Genomic DNA, 26,899 nt, shown 5'->3' on the forward strand with positions numbered 1-26,899 from the left:
CTGTAGCCGCGCACCTTTGGGGGTAAGTGATCTTCGTGAATGTTCACCCTTGTAATACAACTCCTCTCCCTTATTAGGGAAAGAGGAAGGGCAAAAAGAAGAACAGGGAATGCCCCACTTGCACTAGACCCCTACCTGTGTCATGGGAGAAAAAACTGTGAGTCTTGCACAAAAGAAATTCTTTGTCAGGAGACTCCGGATTTCGCATCCAACCTAAGGGCCGCAATCAAATCAAAGGTTCAGAGCACCCTCGTATCCCTTAGGGATAAAACGAGGAAGAAAGACACGATAGGAACCTCCCAGTCAGACTCTTCCACGTCGGGAGATATCACGTCTAAAACCTCGGAATCCGGCTCCTCATCCTCAGACGAGGAAACAGGAGGGCGTCACTGTTTTCCCCTAGAAGAGGTAGAGAGACTAGTAAAAGCTGTAAGGTCTACCATGGGGGTATTGGACCCTAGGCCGGATAAAACAGTCCAGGACATAATGTTCGGGGGACTAGGCCAGAAAAAACGGAGAGTATTTCCGCTTAACGAAATTGTCAAGGGCCTAATCAAAAAAGAATGGGACAAGCCAGACAGGAAAAATACTACAGTCCCTTCCCTGAAAAGAAAATATCCCTTTGAGGAGGAGGCATCTACGTCTTGGGATAAAGCCCCGAAGCTGGACGTAGCAGTCGCAAAGGCCTCAAAGAAATTCGCCCTACCCTTTGAGGACATCGGCACCCTCAGGGACCCCCTAGATACCTTTCTAAAGGGGGCATGCGAGTCAGCAGGCGGTAACCTCAGGCCAGCCATAGCGGCGACATGTACTTCAAGAGCCCTAATGGTATGGGTGGACCAACTTGAGAAACAGCTGAGGGAAGGGACACCAAGAGATAAGATCTTAGATTCTATCCCAGTAATAAGGGGAGCGGCTGCCTTCCTAGCGGACTCATCGGCCGATTCAGTCAGGCTATCGTCCAAAACAGCAGCACTTTCAAACGCGGCCCGAAGAACACTATGGCTTAAAAGTTGGCCAGGGGACCTACAGACCAAAATGAAATTATGTTCAATCCCCTGTGAAGGGAAATTCCTTTTTGGGGAGACGTTAGATGACATCCTCCAGAAAGCAGGGGACAAGAAGAAAGGGTTCCCAAATTTGGGGCCAGCAGCATTTAAAAGACCCTTTCGAAATAGGAGTTTTTTTCAGAGGAGACCACCGAGGGAACAAAAGTGGGATGACAAAAGAAGAGATAGAGGGTTCTTCTTTAGTAACTCTTCCCGAGACGAAAAGCCCTCCAAGTGACAGTACGCCCAGGGCGGGGGAAGGTTAACCCTTTTTCTTCCAGCCTGGAGGAGAATTTCAAACAACCCATGGATAGTAAACCTAATCCAGGAGGGCCTAAGAATAGACTTTCTCTCTCTTCCACCTCAAAAGTATGTAACAACGCCGCTGAGATCCAGTACGCGAGAACAGGAAGCGCTAGAAAGCGAGGTCCTAGGCCTAGTAAAAAAAGGAGTCCTCCAGGAGGTTCCCCCTGCAGGATATGGGCAGAGGGTTCCCCTCTTTTTCTAGTAACCAAACCGGATGGCACCTTTCGAACGATCATAAATCTGAAAAAGCTAAACGAATATGTCAGGAATCAGAGCTTCAAAATGGAGTCGATCAGGTCCACCACCAAAACCCTGTTCCCAAACTGCTACATGACGGTGTTAGATCTCAGCGACGCCTATTATCACGTCCCTATCCACAAAGACTCCAGAAAATATCTCAGGTTAGCAGTCTCAATAAAGGGCAAGGTGGAAGAATTCCAGTACAGAGCCCTGCCGTTCGGAATATCGATGGCCCCGCGGGTATTTACCAAAATAGTAGCAGAAATGATGGCTCATATAAGGGAACAAGACACAGTAATAATCCCGTATCTAGACGATTTCCTAATAGCAGGCAGCTCGGCTCAAAAATGCAGGGAACAGAGGGACAAGGTGATGGACACTCTACAAGGTCTAGGCTGGCTTCTAAATCTAAAAAAATCAAGATTGGATCCCAGCAGGGTACAAGAATTCTTGGGCCTACCACTGGACTCAAACATTCAGGAGTGTTGCCTCCCAGACCACAAAAAGGAGAAAATCGCTTAAATTACAGCAAGAGCAATCCAAAATCCCTCTTTGACATTAAGGAAAGATATGTCACTGCGGGGTTCCCTATCTGCCTGCCTGCCAGCAGTTTAATGGGCTCAGTTACACACGAGAGATCTCCAGTGGGACGTATTATCCATCCAGGCAGCAATAGGGGGACACCTAGAGGGTCGTATTACCCTAAATTCAAGAACTATTCATTCCCTAGCTTGGTGGGGAAACCAGGAAAATCTGACCAAAGGGATCCCCTGGGTAACAAAGATAACACACATAGTGACAACGGATGCCAGTCCCACGGGATGGGGAGCACACATGAACAACGAGGTGGCTCAGGACGTATGGGGAGATCAAGAATTAAAAGCTTCCTCAAATCAAAAAGAGCTTCTAGCAGTAGGCTATGCACTGACACACTTCCTACCCCTGCTCCAGAATCACCATGTCCGCATTCTTTCGGACAACCGAGTCACAGTGGCCTATATAAATCATCAGGGGGGAACCAGGTCCCAAGCCCTAATGGACACATCCGCCAGAATCCTCAAACTAGCAGAGGCAAACCTGCTATCTCTGTCAGCCCTACACATCCGGGGTACAGAGAATCAAAGGGCAGACTTTCTGAGCTGCACCCAATTACGACAGGGGGAATGGGTACTAAAGTGGTCCATTTTTCGGCAGATTGTAAAAATGTGGGGGACCCCAGACATAGATCTGTTTGCCGATTTCAAAAACAAAAGAGTAGACACCTTCTGCTCCCTAGATCCCAGGGGGAATCCTCTAACTCTGGACGTGTTTATGCTCCCATGGACACAGAGTCTAACATATGCCTTTCCCCCAATCATGCTCATTCCAGTGGTCCTAAGGAAAGTCAGGGAGGACGGGGCAAGAATGATACTGATAGCCCCTTTCTGGCCCAAAAGAACCTGGTTTTCCTGGCTAAGAATGCTCTCAGTAACCGACCCATGGATCCTACCGGATCTCCCAGACCTGCTATCGCAGGGCCCAGTGTTACATCCTCAGGCACCAAACCTCCATTTAACAGCATGGAATTTGAGAGGCCGCTGATGAGGGACAGGGGATTTTCAGAGAACCTGATAACTACATTACAAAAAAGTAGGAAACCGGTTACGATGAGAGCTTACGGCAGAACATGGAAAAAATTCCTATCCACTTCTAGGGCAAAGGTTCAGGACGGGGTTCAGATTGATAAGATCCTAGAATTTCTACAAAAGGGCCTAGAACAGGTTCTGGCGGTCAACTCATTAAAAGTACAAGTAGTGGTGTTAGGCGCCCTCTGTAACCATGATGTAGCAGGTGACCCTTGGGTAGCACGGTTTATTAAGGCCGCAACCAGATCTAAGCCAATAGCTAGTCAAAGTTTACCGTCATGGGACCTGAATCTTGTACTTTCAACACTGACAGGCCCTCCGTTCGAATCAATTTACTCAGCACCCCTAAAAATCCTATCACTTAAAACGGTGCTTCTGGTGGCACTAACATCAGCTCGAAGAGTGAGCGATATTCATATACCTTTTACAAAAATTCTAGAGGATAGAGTCATCCTAAAACCTGACCCGGCCTATCTACCTAAAGTATCATCACACTTCCACAGGTCCCAAGAGGTAGTCCTTCCTTCCTTCTGCCCAAATCCAAAAAATAAGGGGGAAGAAAAATTCCACACTTTAGATGTTAAAAGGTGCCTAGTACAGTACTTAGAGGCCACCAAAAAATGTAGGAAGGAAGGCTCTCTCTTTGTATGTTTCCAGGATCATCGGAAGGGGCTCAATGCATCCAAGAGTACCCTGGCAAGGTGGATAAGGGATGTGATTGCCCTGGCATACTCATCCAGTGGAAATACCATCCCGGAGGGGCTGAGAGCTCATTCCACAAGGGCAATGGCGACCTCATGGGCTGAAAGATCTGATGTATCAATAGAACAAATCTGTAAGGCGGCCACCTGGTCATCACCTTCGACCTTTTTCAGGCACTATAGATTAGATCTAGCCTCTACGTCTGACCTGACCTTCGGGAGAAGGGTCCTTCAGGTGGTGGTCCCTCCCTAAGCTACCAATCTCTGTAATTCTCTCCGTGGTGCTGTCATGGGTGAGAGAGAATAGCTTAGTTACTCACCGATAACGGTGTTTCTCAGAACCCATGACAGCACCCACTTATTCCCCTCCCCTTCACGAGTGTGGTGAGCACGTTTTACTGGTAGTAGAGTGTTTCCGTTTAGGCACGGTGCTTTTGATAAATAAGCAGTATTATAATATTATGTATATATTTCTGTTGTCTAACTAACCTGGAGACCCTCTGATGCTCTGTAACCAACTGAAGGCGGAGGAGAGGTACCGCTGTTTTATCTGTAGGTTCCTGTCCCTGAAGGGCGGATCCCATCTCTCCGTGGTGCTGTCATGGGTTCCGAGAAACACCGTTATCAGTGAGTAACTAAGCTATTTTAGATGGTAGATGTCTGAAAGCAGCTTGACTGTATTTTGTGAAGTAGCACCAATGAATAATTTGGTTTGAAACATCAATTTGTTGTGTAAGCTTAGCTTAATGTTATATGATAAGCACCACATTTTGATTACTACACCCAAATTAAAACTATGAAGTACCGTATTTTTCGGACCATAAGATACACTTTTTTCCCAAAAAATTTTTGGGGAAAGTGGGGGGGTGTCTTATGGTCGCAATATACTTACATCCGTCCATGGCTGGTGGCTGGTGCGGGTGCCGCGGGGCTCTGTGGTGCGGTGGTGGCAGCGGGATGTGCTCCGGTGCTGGGGTAGCGGCCCTCTGTGCTCCGTGGGGGGCTCTGCCGGCATTTCCTCAAAGCCCGGGACGCCGGGAAGATGGCTGCCGGTCCGGGGACGGCGCATGTGCAGGTTCAGATCTTGTCCCGAGATCTCGGGAGACGAGATTCAAATTTCGGCAACGAGATCTCGTCGCCCGAGATCTCGAGACGAGATCTGAAACTGCGCATGCACCGTCCCCGGACCGGCGGCCATCTTCCCGGCGGCCATGTTCCCGGAGGCCAACGCAACATGGCCGCAGCCAGCAACGGATGTGCGAGGGCCTCTGGGCTTTGAGGAAATGCCGGCGGAGCTGCCGCCCCTGCACCGGAGCCCAGCCCGCCGCCACCCTCACCCCACAGAGCCCACCTGCCCCAGCACAGCTGCCCCAGCCCAGCACAGCCCACCTGCCCCAGCACAGCCCACCTGCCCCAGCCCAACTGCCCCAGCACAGCCCACCTGCCCCAGCCCAGCACAGCTGCCCCAGCACAGCCCACCTGCCCCAGCCCAGCTGCCCCAGTACAGAGCCGCCACCACCACACCAGCCTGGACCACTAAATGACCCCTGTGACCACTCCTCCACCTGTGCCGGATCCCTTCCCAGGTAAGCTGAATTTGGACTGTGAGACGGACCCCCATTTGACACATTATTATTTTTTTCCCTATTTTCCTTCTGAAAATTGGGGTGGGTCTTATGGTCCGGTGCGTCTTATAGTTCGAAAAATACGGTAATATAAACAAAAAAAACGTATCTTGCAACATTAGAGATCAGTCACCCCCAAACTGTTAAATATTTTCTTTCAACTGACTGCTAGTATGCCCTGGCTTCAAATAATTTGCCTACCCTGTTTATCTCATTAAATATTGGAGATACCAGGGTTGCTCACTCTTCTATCTGACCTAATACTGAAGATACCAGTGGTGCTGAGATGAGAAGAAGCTGCTCACACTGATGTCCACCTAGTCTGCCTCACTGCTGAGTGGCTGCTGTTAATTAGAAATAGGTTGACAGCTAAAAGTTGTCTCCAGCAGATCTTCCAACTGCACATACTCACAAGCACCGCCCTTATTAGGACAGGTTTCTGTCAGTGTAATAATACAGCTGCTATTTTAAAATGCTATTAGCTTTTCAGACAAATAAAATGATTTAATAATTAAAAATATTTTAGGAATCCATTTAGATTGAGATTTCCTTTATTTTTTTATTACAGGAGAACTCTTTTAAAGGCGTTGTCCAGGCTTAGGACAAAAGTTTGAGGTCACTCTATGTGACTGCAGACTGTCCAATTGTGATGGCATGTGATTCGCTTGCTGTCGCAGTTCCCCAGTATTCCTGGTGTGAGCGGGAGGTTACGCGACTTGCATACTTGTACTTGCTAACTAGTCTCATCTGGCTTCTCTCAATAGAAGTGGAAAAATTGAAGCTTGTAACATTAAGTCTGCATGTGAATGTAAATCGCATACAGGCAGTCAAATCATTGCCCATTCACACCGGGAATAATGGGGAATTGTGACAGCGGTCAGATGTCGTGCAGTCAAGTGACTGCAGACCTTTGTCACAAGCCTGAACAATCCTTTAAAGGAAAGTCAAAACTCAGAAGTCAAATGTTCATGAAAAATAAATCCGTTTAGTGCAAGCCATTTTTCAAGGAATATAAACTTATTAGAAAAATAAGAGCAGGTGAACGGCACTAAGGCAATAAGTACACAAACATGTGGATGAGGATCCTATTAAGCTGAAGACTGTCGGTATTAAGCAATAGGTGTTCGGTGCTCAGCATCGAAAAATACATGAAACATGAAATAAGAAAGAAATAGTGATACGGCACTCACCCAATTGCTGTAAACATGTTCTTTATTTAACCATCATGGGTTTAGACACAGTTCATAGGACAGGCAGGTGAACAGAGGCATGCGGAGAAGAAAGACGGACTACAGCCGTTTCGTGTTCTTGATGCTTTTACGATCTGGACCTGGACCCATAGAAGCGTGAAGCACGTGAAACGGCCATTGTCCGTCTTTCTTCCCTGCATGCCTCTGTTCACCTGCCTGTCCTATGAACTGTGTCTAAACCCAGCCCAGCACAGCCCACCTGCCCCAGCACAGCCCACCTGCCCCAGCCCAACTGCCCCAGCACAGCCCACCTGCCCCAGCCCAGCACAGCTGCCCCAGCACAGCCCACCTGCCCCAGCCCAGCTGCCCCAGTACAGAGCCGCCGCCACCACACCAGCCTGGACCACTAAATGACCCCTGTGACCACTCCTCCAGCTGTGCCGGATCCCTTCCCAGGTAAGCTGAATTTGGACTGTAAGACGGACCCCCATTTGACACATTATTATTTTTTTCCCTATTTTCCTTCTGAAAATTGGGGTGGGTCTTATGGTCCGGTGCGTCTTATAGTTCGAAAAATACGGTAATATAAACAAAAAAAACGTATCTTGCAACATTAGAGATCAGTCACCCCCAAACTGTTAAATATTTTCTTTCAACTGACTGCTAGTATGCCCTGGCTTCAAATAATTTGCTGTAATGCCTTTAAAAGAAAATATCCAACCTGCATATGTAGAACCAAAAATTTGTTAAACCCAAAATATGCCAATATCAAAAATGTAAATGGAGTTTTCTAGAAATTGAAACAAAATAGATAAGAAAAGAGAGATGTAATTATAAATCGTGTAAATTACCTTTAATTAGTAAATTATGCTTGTAATTCTGAACCAAAGACTATCAAAATAGCTCCTATATTGTCAAACTATTCCCAGGTCACAAAGCCTTTTAACAGTCAGAAAAACATAATGGACAGCAATGTAAGTAGTGTCTTCTTACCTCAGCACTCCTATTATCTACAGTATTTGATCACAAAGAGAGGGCAAACAGCAGGTTGAGCAGACTCTTCTTATCTCAGCATCACTATTACCTCTAGTATTAAATCAGATTGACATGATGAACAGCAGTGTGAGCAGACTTCTATAATCTCGATATATAAATCTGAATGTGTGTGTGTATATCACCAACCAATCACGAAGCAGCAGAGTGGGACACCAACCAATCACGAAGCAGCAGAGTGGGATGCGGTTGGAGAGCAGGGCTGAGGATGGGTACAGCAGGACAGTGCATGGAGAGCGGGGCTGTGAGGAAGACAGTCTTCAGGACAGGGGCCGAATAGTGCCTGCACCCTCCCAGCCCTGTCCCGGCTCAATCGGCGCTCCGCATCGCCAACTGCGCTATCCCCCCTCTCCCCTGCAGCTTCCCGGCCTAAATTTAGTCCCCAGCTTCTACTGCAGCCTACTACAGCGCTAGGCCATGCCCTTGCAGGCCTCCCAATCACACGCGCCGCAGTTCCGCTCTAGCTCTGCCCACTGTAGGCCACGCCCCCCACAGGCCGCCCAATCACATGCGCTGCAGCTCCGCCCAGCTCCACCCACTCTAGCCAAACGAACAATCTGTGCACCTCTCTCCTGGTCCTGGCGTCACTGTGTGTGGTGCATGGAGAGCGGGGCTGTGGAGGAAGGAATACAGCGGGGCTGTAGAGGGAGAGAGCGGGGCTGTGGATGGAGAGAGCGGGAAAGCAGGGCTGTGTAGGAAGAGAACGGGGCTGTGGACGGGGAGAGCAGGGCTGTGAAGGAAGAGAACGGGGCTGTGGATGGAGAGAGTGGGGCTGTGGACGGGGAGAGCAGGGCTGTGAAGGAAGAGAACGGGGCTGTGGACGGAGAGGGCGGGAGAGCAGGGCTGTGAAGGAAGAGAACGGGGCTGTGGGCGGAGAGAGCGAGAGAGCAGGGCTGTGAAGGAAGAGAACAGGGCTGTGGACTGGGAAAGCAGGGCTGCGAAGGAAGAGAACGGGGCTGTGGAGGGAGAGAGCGGGAGAGCAGGGCTGTGAAGTATGAGAACGAGGCTGTGGACGGGGAGAGCAGGGCTGTGAAGGAAGAGAATGGGGCTGTGGAGGGAGAGAGCGGGAGAGCAGGGCTGTGGACGAAGAGACCAGGGCTGTGGAAGAAGACAGCGGGGCTGTGGAGGGACACCGGGACATGGATGTAGAGCGTGGCTGCGGAGGGATAGAACGGGATGGCGGATGGAGAGTGGGGATGTTAAGGAAGACAGCGGGAACCACAGTTAGGTACTATGCCGGGGCAACACTGGGCTATTCAGCTAGTAATAATAATAATAATTTTATTTCTATAGTGGCAAAATATTCCACAGCACTTTACATTAGAGAGGGGACTTCTACAGACAAAAGACATTACAGCATAGCATAGCAATAAAAGCATAGATCAAAACAAATACCAAGAGGAATGAGGGCCCTGCTCGCAAGCTTAAAATCTATAAGGAAAAAGGGGAGACACGAAAGGTGGATAGTAACAATTGCTTTTATTGTTTGGACCATCCATAGTGTAAGAATCAGGTGTTCCTGTTGCTGCATGAACCAGTTAACAGTCTAAATATGTAACAGTACAGACACAGAGGGCTATTAAATGCAAAAAGCGTGTGAGAACATGATGCGAGGAACCTGGTTATGGTAAAAAAATGTTGAAATGGGCCACACAGGGATATTTAGGTTAATGCGTGAGGCGATAGGCCAGTCTGAACAAATGCGTTTTTAAGGCACGCTTAAATCTGTGGGGATTGGGGATTAATCGTACTAGCCTGGGTAGTGCATTCCAAAGAATTGGCGTGGCAAGTGAAATATCTTGGAGACGGGAGTGGGAGGTTCTGATTAATGAGGATGGTAACCTCAGGTCATTAGCAGAACGGAGGGCATGGGTAGAGTGGTAAGCTGAGACGAGGGAGGAGATGTAGGGTGGTGCTGAGCCATGGAGGACTTTGTGGGTGAGGGTAATAAGTTTATACTGAATTCTGGAGTGGATGGGTAACCAATGTAAGGACTGGCACAAGGTAGAGGCATCGGTATAACGATTGGTGAGGAATATGATCCTAGCTGCAGCATTCAGGACAGATTGGAGAGGGGAGAGTTTGGTAAGAGGGACACCGATTAGTAGAGAGTTACAATAGTCCAGATGAGAATGAATAAGAGAAACAGTAAGAGTTTTTGCAGAGTCGAAAGTGGGAAAGGGTCAAATTCTAGAAATATTTTGAGGTGCAGATAACAAGAGCAAGCCTATGATCGAATGTGGAGGGTGAATGAAAGCTCTGAATCAAGTATGACCCCAAGACAGCAGGCATGTTGCTGGGGAGTAATGGTGGAATCACACACGGAAATGGCAATGTCGGGCATAGGTAGGTTAGTAGAGGGAGGAAACACGAGGAGTTCAGTTTTTGACAGGTTCAGTTTCAGATAGAGGGAGGACATGTTAGAGACAGCGGTAAGACAATCACTGGTGTTTTCCAAAAAGGCAGGTGTGATATCAGGAGAAAAAGTGTGTAATTGAGTGTAATCCGCATAGAGATGGTACTGAAACCCAAATCTACTGATTGCATGACCAATAGGGGCAGTATACAAAGAGAAGAGGAGGGGGCCTAGAACCGATCCTTGAGGAACCCCAACAGTAAGGAAAAGAAGAGAGGAGGAGGAGCCAGTAAAAGATACAGTAAAGGAGCGGTCAGAGAGATAGGAGGAGAACCAAGAGAGAACGGTGTCCTTGAGGCCAATGGAATGGAGCATAGCGAGGAGGATCTGGTGATCCACAGTGTTGAATGCTGCGGAGAGAATTAGCATGGAGTAGTGACCATTAGATTTAGCTGTTAGAAGATCATTAGAGACTTTAGTGAGGGCAGTTTCATTAGAGTGTAGAGAGCGGAAACCGGATTGTAGAGGGTCGAGGAGAGAGTTATCTGAGAGACAGCGGATAAGACGGGTGTGGACCAGACATTCCAGGAGTTTAGAGGTGAAGGAAAGATTAGAGACAGGTCTATAGTTAGCTGCACAGTTTTGGTTAAGGGATGTTTTTTTAAGTAATGGCTGGATGATGGCATGCTTAAATGAGGAGGTAAGATAACGGAATAGAGTGAGAGGTTGAATATTTTTGTTAGGTGAGTGGTGACAGCAGGGAAAAGGGACTGGAGGAGATGTAATGGAATGGGGTCACTGGTGCAAGTGGTAGAGAGAGAAGATGCAAGGAGCCTGATTACTTCTTCTGTTACTAGTTCAAAATCAGAGAGTGAGCTAGATGCAGTGGGGGAGGGAGGAAAGGGCATGGTATGAAGTGATTGGGAGATAATTTCCTGTCAGATATGGTCATTTTTTTTCTTTGAAATAATTATCCAGATCGTCAGCATGGAGATCCGTGGTTGGGGCCTGCACTCTTGTGTTAAGTAGGGAATGAAAAGTGTCAGAGACATTTCAGGTTATTGGATAGTGAGGTGATGAGGGTGTTGAAATAGGTTTGTTTTGAGAGGTGAAGGGCAGTGTTGTATGTTTTAAGCATAAACTTATGGATGAAATCTTCGGGTAGATTGGATTTTCTCCACAGACGTTCGGCGCACCTGGAGCGCCGCTGTACGAAGCATGTTTGCAGCGCGTGCCAGGGTTGTCACCATCTGTGCCTAGTTGTTCTATGTATAGGAGGTGCAGTTTCATCCAGGGCACTTTGAAGTGTTTCATTGTAATGCTTCAGTGCAGAATCAGGACATGAGAGGGAGGAGATAGGGGCCAATGATGACTGCAAGTTCTTCATAAGTTTCTTGGTGTTAATGGCCTGCAGGATGGCAGTTCTTGATAGAGAATGATAGAAAATTGTAGTCAGAGAGTGGGAGAGGGGAGTTTGTGAAATCATCCACTAAGCAAAGCCAGGAGAAGACCAATTTGAGGGAGTTTCCGTCTTCATGCGTGGGGGAGTTAGTATGCTGCGAGAGGCCGAAAGAAAAGATTAGAGATAAAAGGTGAGAAGCAGATGGTGAGAGGGGAAGGGCAATGGGAATGTTGAAGTCTCCGTTGATGAGGGTGGGGATGTCACAGGAGAGATAGTGTGGAAACCAGTTGGCAAAGTGATCCAGAAACTGATGGGAGGGGCCCAGAGGGCGATAAACCACTGCCACACACATGGAGAAGGGGACATAGAGTCTGACAGCATGGATCTCAAAAGAAGGGTAGACAAGTGAGGGTACTTGAGGGATAACCTGAAAGATACATTTGGGTGATAGGAGCAGACCAATGGCTCCACCTGCTCTGTTGTCCGATCTTGGGGTATGAGAGAAGTTTAGTCAACCATATGAAAGAGCAACAGCAGCGGTGGTGTCTGACTGTTGGATCCAGGTTTCAGTAAGAGCCAGAAGGTTAAGAGAATCGGAAAGAAAGAGGTCATGGATGAAGGAGAGTTTATTACACACTGAGCAAGAATTCCAAAGGACACAATTAAAAGAGATAGAAGGCATGCAGGGAATATTAATAAGATTAGAGGAGTTTCTGAGTGTAGCAGTTGAGGGGTTCGACTTACTATAACATGAGGGGTCGGGTTTGGGAGAGATATCTCCTGCGACTAGAAGAAGGAGGATAGAAAGAGTGAGCAGATGGTTAAGTGATTTGTGGGAGCGTCTCTTGTGTTGGATGGTACGAGTGAATGGATCTTTAGCATTAGTCCAGAAAGACAGGATAGAATGTATCATGAGTAGCCTTTTCTTCACTCAGCATCACTGGTGTATACAGTATTAGATCAGAAAGGCAGGGTAAACAGTATGAACAGCCTCCTCTTAGACTCAGCATGACTGGTATCTCCAAAATTAGATCAGAAAAACATGGTGAACAGCAGTGCAAGCAGTCTCTTCATAATTCATCATCTCGGGTATCCCCTTTATTAGATCTGACAGCCCCTACTTTCATTAGCACCCCTGGTATCTCCAGTATTTGTTCAGAAAGAGAGGGTGTAAAGGAGTATGAGTAGCCTCTTCTTACCTCAGTGATCATGGTGTTTCCAGTATCAGGACCAAAAGAAATAGTGTACAGCAGTGTGAGCAGCGTCTTCTTTTATCATCACCCCTAGTATTTTAAGTAGTGCTGATATCACTCTAAGCAGCCTCTTCTTATCACAGAAAACCTGGTATCTCCAGTGTTAGATCGGAAAGTCAGGATGAATAACAGTGTGAGCAACCTCTTCTTGCTCTAGCAAGTGGTGAGTTCTCCTTCAATGGAAGTCTTCAGAGGCTGGACAGACATCTGACTGGGATGATTTAGCGAATCCTGCTTTGAGCAGGAGGTTGGACCAGATGGCCCAGGAGGTCCCTTCCAACTCCACGATTCTATGATTCTAGCACTCCTGGTATCTCCTATATTAGATTAGAAAGTCAGGTTGAACAGCAGTGTGAGCAGTCCCTTCTTATATCAACCCTGACATCTCTAGTATTAGATCAAAAACACAGGGTGGACAGCATTATGACCAACTTTCCTTTCGCAAGATGGAAAACTATGTGAACAGCATCTTCACTACTCAGTGCCCCTGGTATCTATAGCATTAGATCAGATATTAGATAGAAAAGGGTAAATAGCAGTGTGAACATCCTCTACTTACCTCAGTACTACTTGTGTTTCCAGTATCAAGGCTGAAAGATGTGGTGAACAGCAATGTGAGCAGCCTCTTCTTACATCAGCACCTCTGTTATCTTCAGTACTAGATCAGAATAGACATCACTGTAATAAGCCCCTTCTTACCCTGGGACTCCTGGTATCAAGTAAAAAAAAAACCAGGGCGGATAAGTCAGCACTCCTGGATGTCACATTATCAGAATAGAATGACATGATAGACAGCAGTGTGAGTAACATTTTCTTAAATCGGATCTGATATCGCTATTATTGAATCAGAAAGATAGGGTGGACAGAATTATTAGCAGCCTCTTTTTTACCCTAGTCCCCCTGGTATCTCTGGAATCAAATCAGAAAGTCAGGTTAGACAGTGTGAACAGCCTCTTCTTCACTTATTACTCATGGTATCTCTAGTAAGAGATTAGAGACAGAGGGTTGACAACAATGTGAGCTGTCTCTTCTTACATCAGCCCTCATGGGGTATGCAGTATAAGATAACAAAGACAGTGATCAGTAGTGTATGCAGCCTTATCTTACCTCAGCAGCACTGGTATCTCCTGTATTACATAAAAAAGATGGTGTAAAGCAGTTTGAACAACTTCTTACTTAAAAACCCCTTGCATCTCTTGTAATATATGAGAAAAACAGGTTGTACAGAAGTGTGAACAGTCTCTTTTTACTTCATCTCTATGGGTGTCTCCAGTATTTGATTAGAGACTTCTTCTTAACTTAGCACTTCTTGTGTCTCCCAAGTATGATCAGAAAGGCATGGTGGATGGCAGTGTGAGCAGCCTCTTCTTACCTTAGTTCTTTTAGAGTCCCTAGTATCAGATCAGAAAGATATGGTGGACACTAGTGTGAGCAGCTTCTTTTTACCTCAGCATCCCTCTTTTCTCCAGTGTTAGATCAGAAAGACAGAGTGCACAGCATTGTGGGCTTCCTTCTTCAGCATCCCTGTTATAACTGATACATGAGACACGGATAACAAACTATTTTTTAGGGAGGACAAAAAAGTCTGTGAGCTCTCCTTAACTGGACTCGCATCTGATTTTAACAATCTGTCCCTCAGCCAGCTTGAAAATAAGGATGGGTTTCCAATGTGAGGTATTCCCTGTAGGATCTTACCTAGGGCGGACTGCTGCCTCATTGTTTTGCTCTTTTAAAATATATATTGGTCACAAACCTACCTTCAATATTATATTTTCAGACATCCAAAAAATGTACACTTTCTCTTGAATGGATTAGAGTAGTACTGCAACACTGATGGACAGGGATGTAACGATCGTATTTGCAGAGGGTACAACTGAAACCAGGCCCGCACGGGTTTAGGGGCCGCTGATGGCAGTGCTTGTTTCAACTGAATGTGCATCTGAGGATAACCCACCGGATCCATGCACCGCAATACACGCTGCCAGCCAGTTAGGAGCCAGCAACTGACAAAACATACCAATCACAGACTGTGCATAGTAGTGACATCAAACACCGAACTTGGCTACCGGCCTTCACGGTAAATAGAGAATGCCGCATATCGTGAGGGCAGGGGAAGGTGAGACGAATTATTATTCTTTTTATATATATATGTGCTTGAGAACAGCAGCAGAATGGGGAGCATTATCAGAGGATGAGCCCAGGAGGAGGGACATTATACCAGGAAGGGTCCCAGGATGGGAGGCATATATATTACTGAAGCGGCCAAGATGAGGACATTGCACTAGGATGGGGGATATTATTGCTGAAAGGGCCCAGGATGTTGGACAATCTACAAAGTGGCCCAGGATGAAGAACATTATTCCTGTAAGGGCCCCAGGATGGGGGTAGATTATACCAGGAAACAGCTCAGGATGGGTGGATGTTATAGCAGGATGGGGCCAAGATGGGGGACATTATACTCCTTATAAGAAAAATCTCATCAATGTACCTCCACCACCTCAGGACATTCCTGAAGTGGTGGTATATGTACACCTGTTACCTCTCCGGCCCACTCATGAATATATTTGCATAAAGTGGGCACAATATTTGAGTCCATCATGGTCCACAGTGTTTGTATGTAATAGTTGACATCAATTAGAAAGTAATTGCAGGTCAAGATTGTTTCCAAAAATGATTTTCAAGTTTTTCATTTTAACATCAGGATTTATGACTCACTGTATGGACATATTTCACACCTTCACTAGACTGGATCCAGATCACCAAACTCTTCAGCCATCACTTCCACCACCTCTCCATTTGTAACAAAAACCTCAATTTTATAACCTTGGCTTATCTTTAGGAGGCATCACCTCATACATCACGTAAACAAAATGTCCTGTTGAAACATCTCTTAAATGTGGTGCTCTTGTCTAAGTAATTAATTTGTGAACTTGCTTTATAAAGAGGCGCCTGTGCTCTCAAAGTTTGCAACATATATTTTTTTGTTAGCCAATAAAGGTGTCATTCTTAGGATACTTTTGTCTTTTTTGAGCATAAAAGTATTTACATAGATTTTTTTTTTTTTGCTAACACAGTACCACAATACAATTTTTTTATTGTACATCTTTTCCAAAATGACAAAATGAATTTCTCAATCTACGTTCTTGTTTAATAGACTTGTACAAACTTACAACAAATAATGACACCAAATAGACATCTCTGGCAAAAATTAAGAGACCACCACATCAAAACCCTGTCATGGGCAGCCCATTCTCTAGACCTGAACCCCATTGAAAACCTCTGGAATGTAATCAAAAGGATGATGGATAGTCACAAGCCATCAAACAAAGAAGAACTGCTTACATTTTTGCACCAGAAGCAGTGTGAAAGACTGGTGGCAAGCATGCCAAGACGTATGAAAGCTGTGATTATCATGGTTGTTCCACAAAATATTGATTTCTGGACTCTTCCTGAGTTAAAACATTACGATTGTTGTTTCTAAATGAATATGAACTTGTTTGGGGTCTGAAAGCACTTTTATTTTGTTTTTTAAATTTTGACCATTTCTCCTTTTCAGAAAAAAAAAACAGCTAAATTTATTGCTTGGAAATTCATAGAATCATAGAATCGTAGAGTTGGAAGGGACCTCCTAGGCCATCTGGTCCAACCCCCTGCTCAAAGCAGGATTCGCTAAATCATCCCAGTCAGATGTCTGTCCAGCCTCTGTTTGAAGACTTCCATTGAAGGAGAACTCACCACTTCTCGTGACAGCCTGTTCCACTCATCGATCACTCTAACTGTCAAAAAGTTTTTTCTAATATCTAATCTGTGTCTCCTCCCATTCAGTTTCATCCCATTGCTTCTAGTCTTTCCTTGTGCAAATGAGAATAAAGATGATCCTTCTACAATGTGACAGCCCTTTAGATATTTGTAGACAGCTATTAAGTCTCCTCTCAGTCTTCTCTTTTGCAAACTAAACATTCCCAAATCCTGCAACCTTTCCTCATAAGACAGGGTTTGCAGACCGGTCACCATTCTGGTCGCTCTTTTCTGAACTTGCTCCAGTTTGTTGATGTCTTTTTTAAAATGTGGTGCCCAAAACTGGACACAATATTCCAGATGAGGTCTGACCAAAGAGGAGTAGAGGGCAATAATGACTTCACGTGATCTAGACTGTATGCTTCTGTTAATATATCCTAGAATTGCATTTGCCTTTTTTGCTGCTGCATCACACTGTTGACTCATATTCGGTCTGTGATCTATTAGTATACCCAAGTCTTTTTCACATGTGCTGCTATTCCTCCCATTCTGTATATGCTTTTTTCATTTTTATTGCCAAGATGTAGTACTTTGCATTTTTCCCTGTTAAAAACCATTCTGTTAGTTGCTGCCCACTGCTCCAGTTTATTTATATCTTTTTGAATCCTCTCTCTCTCTCTTCTCTAGTATTAGCTATCCCTCCTAGCTTTGTGTCATCAGCAAATTTAATCAGTTTACCCTCAATTCCTTCATCTAAATCGTTGATAAAGATGTTGAACAATACAGGGCCCAGGACAGAGCCCTGTGGTACCCCACTTGAGACATTCTTCCAACTGGATGTGCAGCCATTTACGACCACTCTTTGGGTCCGATCACTAAGCCAGTTATGAATCCACCTAACAGTTGCCTTGTCTATTCCATACTTAGTCATTTTTTCAATAAGGATTGTGTGAGATACTTTGTCAAATGCTTTGCTGAAGTCAAGATATACTATATCTACAGCATTTCCTTGATCCACCCAATCAGTGATTCCATCATAGAAGGAAATTAAGTTAGTCTGACATGACTTATTAGTTACAAACCCATGCTGACTCTGTTTAATCTCTTCATTCTTATCCAGGTACTGACATACATGTTGTTTAATAATTTGTTCAAAGATCTTTCCTGGTATAGAAGTCAGACTCACCGGCCTATAGTTGCCTGGGTCCACCTTCTTCCCCTTTTTGAAGATAGGAACAACATTTGCTCTTCTCCAGTCTTCTGGGACTTCTCCTTTTCTCCAAGAATTTTCAAAGATTATGGAGAGGGGTTCAAAAATTTCTTCTGCTATCTCCTTCAGTACTCTGGGGTGTAATTCATCTGGACCTGGAGACTTGAATTCATTTAGGTTAGCTAAGTGTTTCCTCACTATATTTCTGTTTATAGATATCCTGGATTTTTCTATTCCCTTAATAGGACAGTGAAGAACAGCTGATATTACATTTCCTTTCTGAGAGAAAACAGATGCAAAATAGGAATTTAAAAGTTCGGCCTTCTCAACATCCTGTCTTACCATTTCATCATTTTCATCCTGTAAAAATCCTATAGCATCTTTGACTTTTCTTTTACTTTTGACATATCCCCAAAATCCTTTATTATTACTTTTGACATCTCTTGCAAGCCTCAATTCATTGTCAGCTTTCGATAATCTGATTTGTGCCCTGCAAGTTCTGCAGACAAGTTCTGCGGAGACACGTTGTCAGAAGTTTGTAGATTAAAAGAACAATCTACATTTTACTCAAAGATCTGTAAAGAGAAAAATAAGACAAACTGAACATTTGGAAGTGGCCTCTTATTTTTTGCCAGAGCTGTATGTTTATATCACTGGTTATGTAAAACCCGCGTAATTTAGTTAAAAATAGTCTCTTGTATCACTGATATATTAGGGTGCCTCAATTTCTCCAAAATCAGAAAGACAGGGAGGACAGCAGTGTGGCTACCTTCTTCTTGCATCACCACCCCTAGTATCTCTAGTATTCTATCAGAAAGACTAGGTTGACAGCATGGTTAACAGTCTCTTCTTACCATCATCACTCCTGGCATTATAAGTCAGAATATCCACTTCTTCCTACGCATAAAGTGAATTGATTCCCCTTACAGTCACCTCTCTGTGAATTCACCTTATAGTGGGAAATCATGAGCACTGAACTTTTTATATTTTCACATCTTCTCAGAACTTCATGAAGCAGCATTCACCTTACATAGCTGTCAGCCAAACATCTATTAAACTTGGCTCTTAGCATTCATTTATTTTCAACTTAAAATTAGGCATGTTAAATAAAAAAATGTCCCATCTTTCTTGCTGTGGAGTGACTCGTAAGCCGCTCTTACACATTATTTAGTTTGGACAACCTTCATCTATTATGTACAGGCATCATCAGCCCATGAACAGGTTTTTCTAGTACATTTTTGTCACAAACATGAAGAGGAAATAAGCGGCACATTTTTAGCATTGTATCTAACTGATACTTTGACCCAGAGGAAATAAAATAAAATTTAATGTGCACCAGACATGCTATCCTGGAATTAAAATGAACACTTGTATAAAGAAGCTTTGCTGCAACGGCTTCGAAACAAACGGCGGCCACAGTTTGGAACACTGAATATTTAATATTCTCATTTACCCAGTAGTATTTAAATATTTAAATTACAGGCTTGCGAGAGCGAGATGAATTATCTTTGTTTCCCTTGGAGAAATACAGAAACAGATGCATCCTTACAATTGCCTTATACATTTGTCCTGTTTTCCAATCCCCCATTGTCCTACTAATTCTTAACTAATCTTCCCATGGTTAAGTGAGCAGCGCCAATGTACAAGAGCTGTTCTTTTATTCCTTTTATTTAAGTAGGACAGCATGCATTCTGAAGTTTGCTAAATTGATGATACGCTATATTTTATAATCAAGGTGGGAACGTCAACTGGAATAATGTCATGTCGTCATTTTACTTATTACTATATTCTGTAGCAAGGTTCAGTATAATTTATAAGTTGTCATTCTAGAGGTTAGCTTATTGTTATTTTGCTCACTTACTCTGCATAACTGCATGCTGTCTGTAATGCTACGTTGTGCTGTATTACTTATTTTTCTTACAAAGCCCATTGTCCAGAGAAAATACAATTTAAAAGGGCTAAAACAATTCAAGTAGCAACATTTTGCCCATTTTTTCTCGGCCTCGTGGATGACATATGATCATTCCTTTTTTTATTAGCAAAGTTATCCCAAAAAGGGGGTTCCTCTGCTGATAATCCCAGGACTTAATTTATACCTAAAGAGAACCTAGGACAAGTGACCACATGTGCCAACAGTGCCATTTTAACATACTTCCTAATAAAGTTGGTGCCGCCTAGGGCTAACTGTGAAATATACACCAGCTGTAATGTGGCAAAGATTTGAGCTAGAATTCACACTATTTTTGTGGTATAGTAAACTTCTTGTGTGTTTTTTGGTACTTTCCACTTTCATAAAGCTCTGCTCACTTTTTTTTACAAAAATGACAATCCAGCGCAAAAGTCCCAATAGTTTTCAAGTAGATGAACTTTCCCTGTAATGCTGATACATATTTGTAAAGTGTCAAATGCTCTATATTCTAATAAAAGTCCTAAACAGGTGAGCTGATGACTTTACAGTGAAAAGATGGTAACACATTGCAAGCTTTCGAGACTACTCAGGTCTCTTCATCAGGCATAGACTAATACAAAATCTGAAGAATCACATATTTATACACAACACAGCACAGAAAAAATGCAATAGATAAGACAAGTGACGCAAAGCAGAACTATCATTGTAGGAGAGGGAGAAACATAAATATTGGACCAGTTCATAGATAAGGAGTCTGGATGTTTTATTGTCCTCTGATTGGGGTCTCCTAATGTGTTGTGATGCCTCCACAAGGTCTTAGGAGCAAATTCCTTAATTGATGTAAAAAGACATAAATCCATGCGACACATTCATTCCAGCATTGAAAGTGTCAAAGGTCATCATGAGCTTGAACTTCCAGACTCTTCTGTCTCTCTGGGATGTGAAGTTACTTTTCAGTACCAGTAACTTCATATCCATGGTGTTATGATCAGGCATACAAAAATGTTTTGCCACAGGTAGATCCATTCTTTTTTCTCATATTGTGTGACGATGAGAATTCATCCTTGTTCTAAGCTTTTGCCCTGTCTCCCAAACATACAGACCCCCAGTTGGACATTTAGTGTGTGTGTGTGTGTGTGTATATATATCTAATATATAAAGCTCAAGTGTGTGGTTATGTCCGGGATAGGCATCCGCACCGTCGCAGCTACAGCCACAAAGTTTGGCACAGTCACATGTCTGGACCCCGAGAGTGTCCTAAGCTATGTAGTGAGGCAAAATTTTAACCCCGCGCATTCCAATTCACCAAACAATTTTGCCCCTATCTACGTAATGGGGAAAAAGTGTGTGTGCATCAAGCCCTGCCCTTCATTATGATGTCACAATGGTTGCCATGGAGACGCTGATTCATCATAGGTTGCAATGGGGACGTTTATGTCATAACGGTTGCCATGGTGATGATGATGTCATAATGGGTATATGGGCACGGGACTATTGGATGGAGGATATGTATGACGGGTATGGGCACTCGACTATGGGATGGCGAATATGTATGATGGGTATATGGGCATGGGACTATTGGATGGAGGATGTGTGATGGGTATATGGGCATGGGACTATGGGATGGAGGATATGCATGATGGGCATATGTGCACGGGTCTATGGGATCGTGTGTATCAAGCCCCGCCCCTCATTATGATGTCATAATGGTTGCCATGGCGACGCTGATGTCATCATAGGTTGCAAGCCCCGCCACTCATTATGATGTCAATGGTTGACTATGGGATGAAGGATGTGTGATGGGTATATGGGCAGTGCCAATACTTTTGTCCACCTTCTTTTTTATGTTTGGTGTGGAATTATATCCAGTTTGGCTTTAGGACAATTATTTTTGTGTTTTTTCATTTAAGACAAATTAAATGAAGATAATAATACCAAATAATTTGTGTTTGCAATCATTTTCAGGAAGAAACTGAGTATTATCTGACAAAATTGCAGGGGTGTCAATACTTTTGGCCACAACTGTAGCTCACCTTAGAAGGTTGTGCTGAGGGAACAACACCAAACATATTCCAAGTATCTACCAAGAAATTCTTTTACACTTCTGCTGTCAAATGCCAGGACTCGGGCTCCCACCAGGGGAGCAGCAATTGGAAAATAAGAGGAACGGAACAAAGATGTTTACGGAACAACCACCAGGATGCTTTAGTAAATGCTGCACATAAGAAAACTAGTTTATACGGGATATGCAAATCGCATGGAGAGGAATATGAATTAACATACTGGCTTAATTTATGCAAGAGAAATGCATTTCTATCTCAAATCGAGGTGTTTATCAGGCTCCATCCTAATTTTATATGAACCTCTACAGCAGGGGTAGTGAACCTTTTTTTTGCCAGAAGCCATTTGGATATTTACACCATCCTTCAGGGGCCATACAAAATTATCAACTTGAAAATGACCTGCTATATTTAGTCACACATTTAGTTAACTCAACCCTAATGTATTAGCTGGAACTGCTTCTCTTTGGTGAGGCTACAATGTTAGGTGGTATGAATAATCCTGCCACTTGTAACTGCTTTTCCAGATCTGTGTCCATCTGGAATGCAGACGACTCTTTGTGATAAGTTTTGAAAAGCTCTAATAATCCGAACATGCATGTATATTACACCTCAGGTCTCCAACTGACAGCTGCAGGCTGCAACCCTCAGCTGTCAGTGTTAGCAAGGCTGGTCATCCAGAATAGAGGGGTCCCCAAGCAGTTTTTTTTAATTATTTAAATAATTTAAAAAAACATATATTGCCTCCCCCAGCATAATAATAGCACTCTACAGCCTTGATGAGAAAAAGTCTCACGGTGCTGCGCTGAACTCACCAAGGTCATCGCAGTTCAGGGGCTCGGCTGGAAATGCAGACACACTACCTGCGGTACCCTTAATGATGTCACCACTAGTCACTGAGGCTGTGCTCGCAGCAGCTCATTCCTCAGTGGTTCTCAGCCTGGATGGTCGCATTTTGGCATCGTCCAGGTTGAAAACTGTTTATCCCCAGAAACAGATTACAGCGTGGGTCAGAATGACGAACAGGTGAGAGAGATGGTTGTTTTTTTTATTTTTGTTTTATTACAGAAGAGTATGGCTTCAGTGGAATGGGTGATGATGTAAGTATGGTTTAATTTAGTTTCATTAAAAGAGTCTGTGTTATTCTTTCAATTAAAGAACTTTATTCTGAATGTGTGTATATTTACAATATAACTATATGATTAGTAGGTGTATTATAGACACCTCTCCATTACTAACATGTGGGCTTGATGTCACCAGATAATACAAAGGTGACATCAACCCCACAAATATGAACCCCACTTGCCACCAACACAGGGCAAGTAGGAAGAGCCCAACAAAGCACCAGAACAAATAGATGCGCCTATTCTGGGGCAGCTGTGGTCTGCTATTTTAAGGTTGAGGGGCCAATATCCATGACCCCTTACCAGCCAGAGAATACCAGTCCCTAGTTGTCTGCTTAAGCTTGGCTAGTTGTCAAAAAAGGTGAGACCCCACGCCGTTTTTTTTAAAGCTATTTACTTATATAATTAAAAAATATAGCGTGGGGACCCCTTTATTCTTGATAACAAGCCTTGCTGAAGCTTACAGCTGAGGGTTGCAGCCTGCAGCTGTCAGTTTTGCCTGGCTGGTTATCAAAAATGCAAGGAAACCCCATGTCATTTTTTAAAATGTATTTATTTTTAGCACAGCCAGTGACTGATGCATACTCCCATCAGCCGCCGCCTGCTCTCACTGTTAACAGTTGAATAAAACTCACATTGTTCCCTGCTAGTGCTGACCGTGGGATTGTGATTGTAAGCTGTCTTTCTTTACTCCAGCACCTGATGCTGGAGAACAGTGAAAACAGTACCACTGATTCCAAGGTGCTGGTACATGTCACACTGATGACACAGGGATATCATCCCTGTGTCATCAGTGTGGATGTGTGTGAGACATTTTACAGCCCGTGGTGCTACCTGAAATACTGAAGTCTGAAAGAGCTTTTAGTGAACTCAGTTATTTACCTAACTTTGGCTGACTTTTGCCAATTTTTAGGAAAAAATGCTCAGCAATTTGAACACAAATCCGAATAAGGTACATTCATGCCGAATTTGAGATTGGCGAATATTTTCAGGAAAAGGTTGCTCATTTCTAGTAGACAACACTATTTCTGTGAGGTTTTTTATGTTGATTTTTTTAAGGAAATGACTTAAAATAACAGAATAGAAAAACATAAAAAAAGCAATATTTTAGAACCAGGGGGTGGAGGTGTAAGAGGAGCAGGGGGTTGAGGAGGAATTGTAGGTGGACATGTAGGTGTAGGTGGAAGTGGTCAAGGAGAGGGTAGCCAACACTGTTTTTGTCTTTTTGGGGAAAATGACTTAAAATAATATAGAATAAAAATATAAATAAATAACAATCTCGAACCAGGAGGTGGAGGTGGCGCTGGTGAAGGAAGAGGCGGAAGACAGGGTAGCTAACACTGTTTTTGTTTTTTTATTTATATTTTAAAATTTGGGAAGGCCATAAAACATTGGGAATGGCAAATAGAATGAACAAACTGCGGTGGAGTATAACAATGGCTGGGTGTGGCTTTTCTACTTCTCCAGTCAATAAAAGGAGTGGTATACATGCCTTGTTCCTTTTAATGAATGTGAGCTTGCCCACATTGGCTGTGGATAGGCAGATGTGCATGTCTGTAATCACACCCCGTGCTGTGCTAAACACACGTTCCAACAGTCCAATTGCCGCAGGGCAGGCCAACACCTCCAAGGCGTAAAGCTCAAGCTATGTGTCAAATTTGGAGACCCAAAAGATAAATAGGGCAGACCCATCACTCAGTACATGAAGACGAGAGGACATGTGCACTTCCACCATGTTGTTGTATCAGAGTGACCTATCAGATGGTGGTGCCAAATGTTGTGGCATGCTAAGGAAGATTTTACACATTTCGGCCATGCTAACCCTCCCTTCTGAGGAGGTGCTGGTGCCTCAGCTGTGTTGGCGGCTTCCTTTACCTCTGCCTTGTTCTTCCACTATCAGGTGGGAAAGCCATCAGTAGTGTGTCTACTAGCGTGCACTTGCATTCCAACATTTTCTGATCCAGCTCCAGTGACGAAAATAAGGATGGTACGTTGTCCTTGTAGTGGGTTAGTTCCACCCTGCTGTGAACACGGTTCCTCCTCATCTTCAAAACTGTTCCCAGGTTGGGCAAATGTGTAGCTGGCCACACTTGGAACAGGAGTCCACCCTCCAAGCCATGTGTGGACTGCTTGGCTGATAATGGTGTGATTGGTCCTTGTTCTACTCTCCTCTTCCTACTGTGCCACGACCTAATCCATCATCACTGAAAAGCATTTTTTAAAGCAGGCATAGAAGATGGATAGTAATGCTGATGATGATGTCATCAGTGCTGGCAATGTTGATGGAGTGCTTGAAGCAGAGCAGCACTGCACACATGTCCTGCATGAAGGTCCACTCATTGGTTGAGAAGTGGTGTTATTCTGCACACTTGTGTGTTGCAGCTGATACTCCATTATTGCCTGCTGCTGCTCGCACAGTCTCTCCAGCATATGGAAGGTGGAGTTCCACCTTGATGGTATGTCGCATATGAGGCAGTGAGTGGGAAGGCAGAAGTGATGCTGTAGCGCAGACAGGCAAGGAGCAGCAGGGTCGAAAGTGCACACTAATGACCTGCTTTTTTAGCAGCTCTGACATATTGAGAGCAATTTTTAAGGAAGCTCTCCACCACCAAATTCAGCACATGCGTTAAGCAAGGAATGTGTGTCAAACTGGCTAAGCCCAGAGCTGCTACGAGATTTCACTACACAGCACAAGGCCGGACTTAAGGTTCAGGGACATTAACCACTCATAAATCTGTTGTTTGATCCCAGTCTATAGCCCCTGCATGGTGTGGGATCTTTCCCCCAAATACTTGGCATGTCTGTGATGGCTCTGAAAGGGACCACAGCCAAAAAGCTTGTTGATTGGCTGCGCTGCAGCCTTTCCACGAACTTTATTTAGCATCCGAATCGTAAAACGATCTTCAGTTAAACAATCTGCATTCAGAGTTCGGCAACAGACACTAAGTGTCCGTTACGACCACCGAACTTTATTGTTCGGGTTCGTTAATCTCCAATATCTACCACTGTAACTAAGGTGTTTAGTTCATCCACTGAAAAACAGCTCCATAGTACTGTACCTCTGCCAAAAAGCATTAAAGATGGCACAATACAGTCAGGAAGGTAACATTCTACTTACAGTAGGGATTATCCTTCTTTCCAATACCCAACTGGGACTCGTTTAATCTGGAAAAGGACTTACAGCAATTTTATTGCAGTATTCGCCTCAAGACACACTTTGGTATGTCTATTCAGACCTCCACTAACAGGGCACCTCCACCAGTCAGTTCCTCTGTTATGGAGCTCTCCATTTCTTCTATGGAATTACGAAATTCTGGTACATTCAACCCACCACACACCCATCATGCCACGGAAACCTTGATCAGTCTGATTGATATGATGAAAAAGAATAAGTACACCTACATAAATTGCCTGTTTGTTAGGGAATTCCCACATGTATTTAGCCTGTCTACAAGTCGCAAATCATGCAGATAAGATGACGAAAACTAAATCTCCGAGCACGCCAAAATACTCGGAGGACATCCGAGCATGCTTGGGTAAACTCGAGCAACAAGTATACTTGCTCATCACTTGTCCCTATACACCATAGTCTATTCACAGAGGAAAAACATGCTCTAGAATCCTTGAAAAACAAAAGACAGATCATCATCAAACCGGCACACAAAGTAGGAACCACAATGGTTATGGACCACACACAATATCACAGTGAGGTCAATCGCCAATTATCTAATACAAATATATGTAAAAATAATCCCCCAAAACCCAACCTGTAATATCAGAACCAAAATACAATATGTAATGACCACTAATCTGGATAAAAAAATTGACCTTAAAACTTCCCCTTTTTTTTTACTAACTCACAGACTGTGTTACCATTCTTTTATATCCTACCCAAGAGACATAAATCCCTCACAAACTCTCCAGGCCGAATTTCTTCATTTATGCCATTAAATGTCCCTGTAGTCCCTGCTGCCTCCTATATGTAGTTGAGACCACCCAACATGTCAGAGGCTAGATTGTTGGTTATTGAACGGGTGGCCAGACTAGTTGCAGCCTGC

This window comes from Dendrobates tinctorius, unplaced genomic scaffold, assembly GCF_039654945.1.
Source record: "Dendrobates tinctorius isolate UK_male_01 unplaced genomic scaffold, ASM3965494v1 ptg000098l, whole genome shotgun sequence".
In the NCBI taxonomy this organism is placed as follows: domain Eukaryota; kingdom Metazoa; phylum Chordata; class Amphibia; order Anura; family Dendrobatidae; genus Dendrobates; species Dendrobates tinctorius.